Raw genomic sequence first — 14146 nt, 5'->3', positions numbered from 1 at the left:
CGATTGTAAACAATTTATTTTAATAGTGTCATCATTTAAAGACTGAAAAAGAACAGTTCGTCTTTTATGTGAGAATCCAAATGGGGAAAACTGTCGATGTCGAACATTTGCTTATGCTCCTATATTTTTGCCTTCAGTATCTGTCATTATTCTTTAAAGAGCAGGGAAGAGCTTCGGTTTGGTGCATATTTTGACAAAAAAGCACCTGGAAAGTGTAACTAATTTCCCCGGGTAAATTATATAAAAAAAATATGATGCATAGCTTTGTAAAACTGTCCTTAATTACTATGCCAAATGTGACCCGTATCAACTAATTTGTTTACAGAAGCTGCTTAAGTCGGTACGCCTCAGTGGTGCGCTGTGATTTTTACAATGGATAAAAATATCGAAAAAAGAATTTGTCTCAATTTTAATAATAATTTATTTATAAACAAATTTCGTGTGCGGAATCGTTGGGAATGCTGGATAAGGCGTACGGTGATTCAGTTTTACCAAAAACGTTCGTTGAAGAAATGACTCATTTTGGGCGACCTTCGACTTCAACTGATGAAAATGTTAAAAAAGTGAAGAATACTCGTATGGCGCTTGAAAATCGTCAGGCAAGTTTTGGAGAGATGGAAAGAGAAACTCGTCATCTCTCATGAGACTCGTTCCGGTAATGCTGAATTTTTTTTTCAAAAGAGTACGATTATGACCAAGTTTAAAGCCAAAAACGCAATTAATACCATCGGTCAACCACCGTATTCACCAAATTTGGCTCCGTGTGATTTTTTCCTGTTCCCGAAACGGAAACTGCCGCTCCGTGTAACCCGTTTTCAGTCGATCGAAAAGATAAAATAAAATTCGCTGAAGGAGCTAAAGGCAATCTCTAAAAGTGTTTATGAGAAGTGTTTCATAGAATGGAAAAATCGTTGGCATAAGTGGTTTACATCTGGTGGCGATTACTTTGAAGGCGACAAGATAAATATTAATGACAAATTACAAATTTGCATTTTATTTGCGATTTCTGGGTACTTTTTTTGTCAAATGTATGTATCGGATCGCACGAACAACTATGCCTTCGAACGATTAAACCAACTCAATAATTATGTCAGCAAAATTTTTTAAATGAATATAATCATTCGTTAATATAGTTAAGAATAAAGTGGAGGCACAAACAAATAAAAATTAAATTCATTACTTTTGAAGTTGAAAATACCAAAATATCGCATTACTTTCATATTAGAAAAGTTGGCGCATAACCGCACTGTGACGTGTGAATGGATGATGGTAATAATATGGCTCAAGCGCCTGTATGTATGCTGTAAATTAATTCGCACAACTGCTAGTTCCTTTCGCCGCAACATAACTTTCCCAAACGTGTTAAATTAGAGGAAGAAAACGAATTTTTAATGAGTATGAAATTACGATGAATCCCTCAACCTCTGCCAGTGATGGCTATGAAGACGGATGTAAGAAACTGTAGTAAATACATTAGTGCACCATGTGCGTGTAAGCTGTTTAGTTGCTTGTGCCTGAAAACTTTGCTGGCAATGTGAGAAATCGTGCTCTAAAAGTTTTTAATTTTGTAATTCATCATCACTCATTGTGCTGTGCGAAGCCTTTTGATGCTGGCTCGCATGTGCAATCATGAATAATGTATTTTCCAAGTATTCAATTTGACAGAAAATCTATGCAATTCGGAAAGTAATGGCGATGCGATGTATGGAACCTAACACCCAGTAGATGGTATTGCGATAGGTGTGGCTACCATTGGATTACCCGTGTGCAACGGGTTTTTAAATATTCGAGTAGTGAGCGGGTGAGAGATTAACCGGGCGGAGGATGTATAGAGCATCGTTAAACGTAAACGAGGATGTAATGGCGGCGATGCCGCAGACATTTGTTGACTTAGGAAATCAATCACTGACAAACATGCATCTTTAGATAATTACCTACATATGGTATATACATACTTATGTATATGTATTCCCGCTATTTCAGATTCTGTCCACCGCTCTATCATTATGCTTACAATCTCAGGAGACTGCTCGTCTATACTGTCTGTACTGTGGTGTTTATTACTGTGGATCCACCGCAGACAGTCAGACCCAGCAGCTCCGCCCACTCGCTTCACACACTCAATATTGCCAAAGCTTTACAATATTTCTGCCATCTTTCCTTTCCACAGTTTTTCTTCGACCATTTTTTCACCGGTTGTGTGCCCAGTTGGCGGTCCGAAGCTCTGTCCGTCGCTCGCTTTGTTGCTTGTTTGTCGTTGTCATCGTGCGATTCGTTGGAGTAACGGCGCTTGCCATCGTGTTAAATGAGCCAGGAAATTCAATCTGAACAAAATATATTATATATACATATGTATATATATATTTATATATATGTGTCCTATTACATATGTATGTATGTGTGCATGGCGCTTTCTATTCACTTTTCAGTTCGCTTGAGTTCCAGTGAATAAAAGTAATCGTCCATGCACATGTACTCATACACACACATGTATAGATGACTGTTTACTATATTTACACGAGTGAGTTTCTTGTAGCCGCTTGTCGGGAATGTGTTTTGGGATTTAATTTAAATCTTTTTGGTTGATGAAATGAAGGAAATGAAAAGTGAAAAAGTATCCTAAATCGATCACAAAAAATGCGATTTGTAAAATTGTACAGATTTATGTCATTGGTGGGTTTACGGTGTGCCTGTGTGTGGTAGTGATTGGCTCGGTTCAGCTGTCGCTTTTGCCAGAACATTCGTGACTTTGATTAATTTGCTTTTGAGACTTAACAAATGGCTTAATTAGCTAAACGAAGGAGTATAGGGCGTGCCCAGTATTTTTTGGGAGTGTGGCAAGTCAATTTTGGGGGTTTTGTTTTATATTTTTCCTTGTTGTTCAATAAGAGAAAATTTGTGTATTGAACATGAATTTCAATAAACTGACAGCCATCAAAGAATCCGGTTGTTAATTCCACCACTTTGTCTTGAAAAATATTAATATCTTTCATTATAGGAGATTAGATCTTTGCAAACCAAATACAAATATTAACATAAATACGAAAAATAATATATAATGCATTAAATTGAAATTGCCTCAAGAAACATTTTTGTCGCAAATAGTATACAAACGCGGCAATTAAAAAGTCAATACTTTGGCAAATGATACAAATTCAAATCCACCAAGCCTAAGTGTGGCCCCATTGCATTTCTTAATGACACTTGTCATAAATAGCCACCAATAATTAGTCAATCACGGAATGCCTCAACTGTATATGCTGCGTACCGTAGCGACTAGGTGTGGCGCCACTTGTGCTGCACGCCATGCCGCATGTTCAAGTGCGCAGAGCTTAAAAACTTCACAAACACCGGCGGCACAGCTGCCATTCCGGCACGCCGTGCAATCCAGTTATCGCGACAACAACACCAACAGCTGAAGCGATTATTGCTACTGACAAGTTCAGGGAGATGCCAGCTGCCGCCTGTTGGCATATCTGCTGTCGCCAGCATACCTTTCCACCTGCAATTTTCCACAAGCTTTTATAGATGACAGCACGAGGCACACCTGTCATCCGCACACAAAATTTTCCGCTTAGCCAAACCAGTCGGCTGTTTCAGCTGATACGCATTTGGGGAATGTTGGCAAGCTTTGCGGGAAGTGGTGCCTGCAAAAGTTCCCCAGTGCAAATAATAGGCACACATAAAGAGAAATACACGGTTTTATTCAGATGAAGATAGGAAGCTAAAGAGGTGGCCTGGTCCGGCGATATTGGGTTGCTTTGAGGCGCCCTTAAAAACGTACTTTAAAACCCATCAATCGCAGCAAAGTTTGAAACCATGACCATACCATGAGTGGCCATTTTTATTGTTGCAGGTTTTTGAAAATCAGTGGTCCGGCAGGATATACATATTAAACTTACTCAGAAAAAGGAATCTATTATGAAACTCAAAACAGAAATTCTCTTTATATTTATTATCAATTCACAACTGAGCACAAGAGGCAATAAAACGCATTGGCTTATTGCACGCAATAACGGTGATTGCTTTTGAAAAGCAACGCATTAATGTTTTTAACTTGCATATGAATATTTCATTCTCATTTAAAGTCCTCCAACTATTGCCATTACCATTTCCACGGGAGCATATGCTTATATGCATAAGAATATATTTTTTATTTTATCAGCGAGTTTAAGCGATTCTTTTATGATTACATTTAAATGTGTGTGAGCAAATATTTCCATATGAATAACTTAGCTGCGGTGCTTGACAAGCAAATTTGCACCAGAGCAAAGCAAGCAATATTATTGGTGTAGAATCACAAATCAGCGAAGCGTACCGGGTGCACCAGTAGCGGGTTACCTACCCGGCTGGAAAATTGGCGCAGTTTTACACTACAATTTATAATATCATGATAAAGCTGAGAGTTAAGACAAAGCTCTAGAAGAAGGCTATTACAATGGAAAGCAACTTCGCTTGCTCCTGGAAACATTTGGCATCTAGTTTACGTTCCCACACAGTTTCCTTAGATTATTCCACGAAATTGCTTGAAAAAACTAAAGCAACATCCTCGCTTTTTACCGCCGGGATTGGCATACTCGCGTCGATAAAGTAGTCTTTGTCGTTTTGCATAGTTGCGTTGGACTTAGTTGCAAGCTCTGCTACGGCTGATGATATACCCACAGTGATCTAGATGATATGTGCAAAGAAATGCTGCACTGCAGCGACTTGACAGTTGTGCCAGTGACTTACTTGAGCTAACGCCCTTCACCGCCTCCGCTCGCTCGCTCACGACAAAATAATACAAGTTCGTTGCGCTGCGCACGAAGTTGGATGTGCTTTAAGTGGCTTTTAACCTTATTTCACAACCACTTCCGCCCAACCATATAAACTCAAACTAACACAACTAAGCGATATGTCTGTTTGTTCTTGTGAGGGTGTGTGTAAAGCGCTTACAAATATAATATAATATTATTATCATTACGTAGCGATGCAAATATGTGTGGGTTTGTGCTTTGCAAATTTCATTTTCTTGTATTTATTGCGCTCGTGCTTCAGCCTTTCGCGTGTCTTCGCGGTTCGGCTTGAGTTGCAGTTGCCTGAATGTGCACGCTTGTAACCACGCACTTAATGCGCCTAGAAAAATTTATAACAATACAATAATCCGCATTTGTTCCTCTACATATATTAGTAAATGTTGTCATGCACCCACACATACAACAACACACTCGTTGCACGTTAACATTTCCCGACACTTGGCTGCTGCAGACGCCGTTCAAGCTCACATGCTTTCGGCAGTGGAAAGAGGTCGTCGCTGCAAGTTCATTATCTGGCACATTTGCAGCTACACTGACACATTATGTGCGCCTATGTGTGTGTGTGTGTGTGTGGGTGTGGAACTACACCCATACCAACACTCGTGTTCTTGAGGAAGTACACAAATCGTTTTGTTAGCCAACTCAGCGGCAGAAGCAACAATGCTGAGGCGTATTTTAAGCTGCTTCCACTTCAGATGCCTCACTTTACGCTTTTCGTTTCCAGCTCTTCATCACTGTTGGCATTGTGTAGAGGACATTTGTAAGGATAAGCATGTCAACTTAATGCTTGTAGCTTAGACGTTTAAGAAACATGCTTAAAAATATATTTGAGTTTTTTTTTTTTTGATTCGGCCCTGCTTGCGGGTGTGGAAATGGACGCCCCTCTTCCGGTGTGCTGTTTATTTGCTCTTATAATTTCCCTTGAGAATAGGAGAATAACAAGCACTCGGCCTACGAACCCTCGCTGTCACTCATAAAAATCAAACGAAGCGTATTAATCAAATTTATGAATGTTAAAACTGTCCTCTCAGAGTCAATTTAAGTAAATTACTCATTCACAATTTTTTTTTTGTTGAAAATTACATGAGCATGAGTGAGCTGCTCCCCGGGGAAGAAACGACCGCAACTTTGCTTGCTTTCAACCTGAGTGCTATTCTATTGCTTTTAAAGAACTCAGAAAAGTTCAATTGTGATTGCTTTTAGGTTTAGGTATAAAAAATGGATGCAGTTATGAGAATATTTGATGCTGAATAAATCAGATTTTTATGCGGATTCTTGGGAAACACTATAATTTATGATATACAAGTAAACATTATATGTATGCATATCATGATAAATATACTCGCATCTATACATATATATTAATCGGCTTTAGTTACGACATGAAAAGAGAGTTTGTAATTGCACACGATTCGCTTTGTCTAATTGTTCGCCCATTGTGTGTAAACACAGTCTAATTTTGTGAGTTATTTGCTAATTTACTGTTTAATTTAGTAGCTGCTTCCCCCCCTTAATGCGCTTGTAAAGGCGATTAGGCGCTATTACTGGTCCGGTCCAAAGAAAAAGTCGCTCAATAAGTAACAAGTAGTTCATAGTAATAAAATGTCGGCCGAGACATTTGGTCATGAAATGCCCATAAGCCGCATTAGTGCGCACAAGCCAACAATGAAGAATAAAATACCAAAGTAAAATCGCAGTCAAGAAAAAAATCAAATGATGATTGTGGAACGCATAACGGCAAGGGAGGAAATAAAAACGAAATGTCTTGTCAGCCGTCAAAATGGCTTTCGCTAGAGAAAATACAATAACACGATTTATGCTAAATGTATTTAAACAGCATTCATCATTAAGCGAATCAACAGCAGCAAACGAGACCACAGGCGCAATCCGGAGCTTGTCGAAGAAATGGAGCATCTGCCATGATGGCAACTGCAAGGAAGAAGTCAACATACATATATACATCAACTTCTTATATAAATTATATAACGAAATCATCAGCAGCTCATTTTTCTTGCCGCTGTAGAAGTAATCACAAGTAATGCTACCGCCGCCTATCTGATCCTTCCGGTTTCTCTCATAAATTTTCTTTAAATCATTGAGACTTTGCGGAATCGAAGGTGTGGTCTAAAACATGTTTTATCATAAATCATTTTATTCGATTGTGATAAAGTACAAGGGAAGCTACTGCGATTTGACTTTTCGCGGAACATTTTCAAATGATGTGGCTTCGAAAGTTATTAAAAGGCTTCAGCAAAGCGAAACCAGATATGAGGATAAAATTAGGCGGAAATGTAAAGTAATTAATATTATCTAAATATTTTTGATACAAGAATGCAATATTTATCTACGAAGATGTAAGTAAAGGGTGATCCATTTCAAGGTTCCCTACATTTTTAAAGATGAAACACAAAAATTTAAAGGGAAATGTTTATTATTTTTCGAAAGAATTTTCTGAGGTATTTATTTTTTGAAGATTATCTTTTTCAAATGTTGGCCGCGGCCTCAGAGGGTCCACCCGTTGAATGCTATTTTCGATAACTCGTTCGAGCATTTCGACCGAAGTGTTCTCTCAATAAATTCATTGATTAATGCGATATATGGGAACTGGCAAGGCGAAACTAAATATCGCTGAGATCACGTGCTTTCGATTTAAAGCATTTTATCGTACCGGCATCATTTGAGGAAATATGGACCCATGATATCACTGGCTCACAAACCACACCAAACCGTTGGTTTTTTCAGGATGAAATCGGTCATCATCTTCTCCTTGGAACTTCTCAAGAGCCCATAGAGCAAAGCAATGTCGCTTGGGAAGATCACTCAGTGGGCCGATTATGTTGACCATAAGTTGAGCGATGAGTGCGAAACACATTCTTGAAAACATTGTTTATGTGTTAGTCTTTCCATGATAAAATGCCAAACAAGTCTACAATGCAATTCTTGTGCATATGTGAAAATAGTGGTTTGATTACAGATATCTAAAGTCGGTCACGTATTATGTTAAGAAATATATGTCTCCAGTTTCTCTATATTGGTCTGACCACTTCTTCACAAAGGCATAACTCGAGTTTAAATACTTGTCAGATCTTTTAGCAGTTCGTTTGGGACCTTTAGGATGTTTCGTTAGAAAGGCTGCCTCAAAACGTTACTTAGCACTCATTTTTCTCTGTAAACTTAGTTTTAATTACCAACAAAATATTTTAATTCACGCAAAACGTCCTCTGCTCTTCCTTTCTACGTGAGTTACATATTCATGGAAAGCAAGCGGTCGAAAGGGCATCCGAATCAGCGTCTATTAAGGCGACAAAAGACAAGCGCAGCTGGATAGCGAGACGGTCGAGTTAAGCAGATGTCAAGCTGTCATGCCGTTGATTATTAAACAGTTTAGCACACCGGTTAACACAGACAGGTCAAAACATGTTCGTTCCCAAGCGCAATATGCATGAGTGTGTTATTGTTGTATGTGTCGTTGAAATTTAATCGTCAATTGCTGTGACCTTCACAAGCCAAACCAAGCTCGCCCTCATGTATGCGTGAGCACACTACAATGCATTCCATTGCCACTGTGACATACCGTCTGCTCTGAGCAGTAGGAGCCTTCAGGTATAGACCGACCACGGTGGCGTGCCGATATCGTGAATTGTGGTGGCGACTGTCTCTCACTAGTGGCGATTGCGTAGTTGATGATGCCGCGCTGTAGTCAGCAGTCGTTATTGAAATGCGGCAAGCTGGCCGACCGTGATGGCAAGAGCCAGCCCCCAAAGACTTGTGTATTTACATATGTACATTAAAATGTGTGTCTCTTGTCGCTGTCGGAAGTTCTTGTCCATAAAACGAACTCATTTTGCAAGTCCACCGTTGTAGTCGAAGGACACGGCGTTCGAGCATTTTACCTGTGCGAAGCGCATAAAATAGTTCTTACATACGACAAAATAACTACGAATGTGTGGAATCTTCGCACAATTTCTTGTTGTTATTTTTAATTTGGAACCTTGATACGTGGCGATTTTTGACAATTCTCAAATTGTTGAATCAAACCTGTTACAATCAAACTGCCGCTTCAACGCATCCTCACTCTGTCAATTCACTATTACATCTTTAAGTATATATAGACAAGTATATCATAATTTGTTCATGCTGACAGCTTCCATACTGAAAACCATTCACGAACTGCTTGCTCTCTGAATTTTAATTGATTTTGTTTTTTTCAAACTAACTCTGTACAGCCTTACACTAATGGACACTGGATAGGCCAACTGCTGGTACTTTACGCAGTAATCTTGCTAATCTGTTTATCACCGCAGCGTGGTATTTGCCCCATCAATGGCCACTTAAGATTAAATAGTCCGCCAAGGGGAATAGACTCAGCGGACCATTGCCTACACTTTTTTATTTTGAACTTCTCGCTTTGCTGGCATTCACTGACGGGCCACGTCGAATGTCATATTGGTTCTTGAAATTAGAACCAAGGTGGATTAAAAAAGTTTTTGTAGAACAATTTTTGTTGAATGTGTTTAAATTGTTGAAGAAGGAAAACCCGTATTTATGTGTGTTCGAAGACAAAAGTCGTTAAATTAAAAAAATGAGTTTCCGTAGTGAACAAGTTTAGAGTACCATTAGGTAATGCTATTAAGACATGTTTTAATTTTTCCTTAAACGAAACTTCAACTTTTTGGTTTACTTTCTGTCCGTTTTGTGGAGGGTTTTTTCATGCTTTTGTTTTTTAGTTTGTTAAACATGCACGTCGGCATTTAGGTTCGGGTAAGCAGCACGAGCGCGGGCCACCGTTGGATGTTGATTGTTTATTGATGACGGCGTGTCGAACACGTTGAAAGTGTCAAACAATAAAAATTTAATAAAGCTCGTTGTATGACAGGCTGTATTTACGCTTGTGTCTGCGTTATTTGATTGTTGACGTTTGTGTTTGCTTAAAAGCTTTTGCCTTTATTTATTCTTCTTTGCTAAAACACAGACGTGCCTCATTAGCTGGGGCAATTTTTCATCATTATAACTTGGCAGGTTTTGTTTGTATAATCGGAATTGATTGGCATACATATGTTTTCCATCTGCCCTTGTGCCTGTACATTCACCTGCAGAGGTCCCGGAGTAAGTGGAACCCAATGTTGAATAGACAAGAACCTGTGCTATGTCAATGGAATTAAAAACTTTTTCAACTCTCTTCTTCGTTGAATTGCAGGGAGTCTGGAGTCTGAAAGAGATTCTCAGAATATTTCAATCGACATTCTTAGCTGAGTGGATCGTAAAATTATTAACCAAAATATAGACCTTTTATCAACTCTCTGTTATTTGAGTTAATCATTGTTCTGATTGTCAAGTTGGAAACGGAAATCTGTGACCAATCACGTCCTGTCCATTTGTTATGGCAGCGAAGGGAATATCATTTTATGGACACAATAAAGTTGCGCAGTTGGAATCGGTCGGCAACGGAGCGGATTATTATTTCTTCGCCGTTATTCTTTATTGTGTCAACATTCCTGAAGAAGTGCGTAGACGCACTCGAACATAATGACATTTACGAGCATATGTACGAGCGGATGATAATAATATTTGTGTACAACCTCATCCATGTAGACGCACTTGATAGACATAAGCAGGCCCATATTGAATGGCATTACAAGCACCTAAAATAACATTAGAGAGCGGAGCGGTGCGGATAACTGTGTCTGCGGCATATGATACATAGTGCTCATGTGGAAGAGTCAAAACATAAAAGTATAAAAATAAAAGCCTAAAAATAACAGCTGCTTGTTGGCCGCAAACACATGGCAGCCCTGTAGACAGCTTTTGTAGAAGAGCGAGTGGGACTAGTGGGAGGGCAAAGCCACAACACTGCTAAATATACTTTATTTGTCTTCGTACAAATAAAAAAAGCACACACACATGTACACCGCCTCCCATTGATGGTTACTCATACGCACCGCAGATAAAAGACCGAGATTGTTGAGGTTACGCATACGCCCTGCCGACATTTTAAAGCGCACTGACACGAATTCATAGATATGTACATATATATATACGCAAGTGTGTTTTGGAATGGCAGAGTGCGCACTTAGCACACTGTAATTGATGAAAGTGTTGCTGCCACTGATACACGGTTGGCTTTCATTTTGTGTACCCTCGCTTTCGTCGCTTCTCGTGCGAAGCCGCCACTCTTCGGTGCCTTTGTTTGTCGCATCCGCTGATTGCATTAATGTGACGCTTGTTTCACACTTCTTCTTCGCACATGTTTTGTGTTTGTTATGAGTCCGAAAGCTGTTCTTTCCATTGCCTGCCCACAATATGCTCCAGAAGTCCGAGGACCGAGAGTTCACTATCTTCATCTTTATTTTTAGATATTTCTCAATGTCTGCCATTCACACACTCAATACATGCACATTCTGCCTTAATGCGTGGTATTCGTCTCCATTGTCTTGTGGATGTATGTGCTGTTTTAGTTGGCCTTACTGGGGTTTGGAGAATTACTGCATCATTAGCAGTTGTCGATAGCGCTTGATAAATGTGCGTTGTGGTCGGCTAATTTGTTTGTTTTTCGTTTTGCTTTTTGTTCTTATCTTTCTTTTGTCTTTTGCCTGCGTTTTGCACTGCGAAAATGCTTTCTGACTTTCCATTTGTCTAGTAAGTAACGCGTTTGTGAAGATAATTGTGTTTCATGCTTCCGCTTACTCGGGAGTATTCATTAAAGCAGATCACGATTGGAAAGTGAAAAGTTAAATAAAGGAATTTATTGTGGCGAGAGTTTGGTATTCAGTAGTATTCAACTGTAATTTGTGTTTAAAAATATGTGTTGTTAGCCAACTTAAGGTCGAAACTTGTCTAAATCCAACAAAGCCCCTGAGTCCCAAATATATGGATATGTGGATCAATAGTTTATTTTTCCGAAAATATTGATTATTGTGTCAGATTTATAATTGAAGTTCGAATAGAACCCTTAGCTGATAGTGTCATGTCTTTGTGCTACAAATGGGTCGAATCGGGTCAATAATTCCCTTAGCTCCCATATACCTAATATATATATTTTCGAACTTCCAGGTGACTTTATACCCATATATTGCCGAATATGAGAGCGTATTTTCTCAGAATACTCGTAGTGTATCTTATTGCCTAAAATGGGTACAATTGAACGAAAACATGACCTAGCCCCCGTATGACTTTAATCCATGAGACTGGTAATGAGAGGGTTAAAACGTGAAATTTTAAGTAAATTTTTAAAACGATTTTTCGTTTTTTCAAAATTTGTTTGCGTTGTATCTCAGATTAAAGCCAGATTATCGCAGTTGATACGCAGGGTTCAAATACGAATTTTTTGAAATATCTTTCAGAGGAATCACAAAATATTAAAAAATATCAACAACAATCTAATATAAATGCGAAAGAGCAACATGAAAAAGCACAACAAAAATGAAGCAATTAAATGTAGGCAAACAAGCCCATTAAGCATGTATGGGTGATTTACACTGTGTAACACTGACTTTTGGCACAAAACGCACACAAAAGGCGGTAACAACAATAGCAAAAAGTGATGCGCCGCATGCATGCCACTTGCTTCCGTTGGCTGCAACCATTCGTGCCACAATGCGTCGCATTTAGTGTTGCTGAAACTCTGCCACTACCCGGGCCGTGGAGGCTTGAATAGCCTTTGTGGCTGGTTGCGGTGTCGTTGGCAGTTGGGTTGACATTGTTGCTGCTGTGTGTGCGCTTGTGCTTGAGGAAGCGGCAATAGCCGAGATAATGCTGCCGCACAACTAATATTAATGCTGAGAACATGCAGCACAACAAGGCCACAATAATGACTGCTCCGTTTGCCACAACTAGCGCGTGGAATTGTTGAATGCATCCGAAAAGATTTCAATTTGCTGAAATGAAAAGCTCTTGTGGCTTTCCTAGCTAACATGGCACACACATACTCATTTGCCGTTACTTTGTCGTTTGCAGTGGTCAACCGAATGACTGCCGCCATAGAAGGATGTGTTTGTGATATCCCTTTAGCTAGGCTTAGGGCTGAATATTTTCAAGGAGAAATCAAAGCCGACAAATTTAGCAATATTTCAACAGTTTCCAGAAGCATCTGTAAAAAAGCACCGCAAGCAATAGCTCGTTATATTGCAATAAGTATATTTTTCGATAGTGCCTAAAGGGAACACAGGATCCGAGCAGAAGTTTGATAGCCATCAAATATTTTTGAGGAATGATAATATTTTACTTTTAATATAAAATTCAATCTAAACAGGCAGTGAAGTGGAAGTTGGAGAGAGTGGACATTTGTGTAGGAAGGGGAGGGCTGGTACAATTTAATTTTTGCCGCAATTTATATATTGTGATTTATGCCAAGAGGTTTTTAATTTTTCCGAAGTTGGCCTTCTGTACTATGATGTCGATGAAATGGAGATACTCTGGAAGTGTGAATGGGCAGGAGGTCTGCACATCACTGCAAAAGTAAGCTCAAAATGTAAGCAGTCTTAGTACACTCAAAGCTTTCTCTTCAGAGACACGAAGTAAAATGTAAAATCTAAAATGTATGGTTAGAAAACTTGTGTAGAAAATCCCAACCAAGACACCCTGGAGCGAGTCTTATAAACGAATTTGCCTGATTTGATGCCTCAACGTTCGTGAATTCAGTAGATTTGGGTGTTCTTCTTGTAGGTATTAAAAGTAAATCTATACAAGATACACTTAATAAGTAAAATCGCGGAAGTAAACGACAGCGCACAGAAATTAGTAAGACATTTTAATTTAAATTTCATGCGAAAATTTATCTAAACAATTTTTTTTAGGTTAGTATGCCTGTCTGTGACATCTGTACAACAATACTTACTATTTAAAATTGCTTTGTTTTCTGACTAACCAAACAAATTGATTTTGGCAAACTGAAAGCCTCAAATTATTTCCAAGAAGACAAATTACCTTCAGGCAGAAATTCTGAATTTATGGCAACCGCATGCATGGAATGTAATGACTAAGCCAATGAATTTCGCTATTACCTTATACAATGATTATATAATATATAGTTACTTAATAGGCGTATATTAACATAATATTTATTCAGAAATTTCAGACCTTGGTGGTTTGAGTGTTAAATATGGTTCTCACACCTTTTGCCAGCAGTAATATGCGTGATATTCTGCCAAATTGAGGTTATGTACATTACGTAGAAATGGAAATTTGCTGATTCACGCCTCAGAAATTACAAACACATAAAATGTGGTCCTCACACTACAACCCACATTCGTGCATTTCATTTAGCAAACATGGAATTCTAATTATCCTGTGTATTTAACGCATATAATTAAAATTAGCTAAGCGTGGTCGCAACGAACTTGCTCGCTTCTACT

At 38.8% G+C, this 14146-nt stretch overlaps 1 protein-coding gene across 2 annotated transcripts in view; it reads right to left on the bottom strand.

Moving 5' to 3' along the window:
* Positions 1-14146, bottom strand: part of LOC105232516 (guanylate cyclase soluble subunit beta-1) — a 55476-nt gene that overhangs the window by 17829 nt on the left and 23501 nt on the right. The gene's annotated exons all lie outside the window — the stretch shown is intronic.

Source organism: Bactrocera dorsalis, chromosome 2 (assembly GCF_023373825.1).
Source record: "Bactrocera dorsalis isolate Fly_Bdor chromosome 2, ASM2337382v1, whole genome shotgun sequence".
In the NCBI taxonomy this organism is placed as follows: domain Eukaryota; kingdom Metazoa; phylum Arthropoda; class Insecta; order Diptera; family Tephritidae; genus Bactrocera; species Bactrocera dorsalis.
Note: the sequence above shows the minus strand (reverse complement) of the source record. Positions and strands in the feature narration are given on the sequence as shown.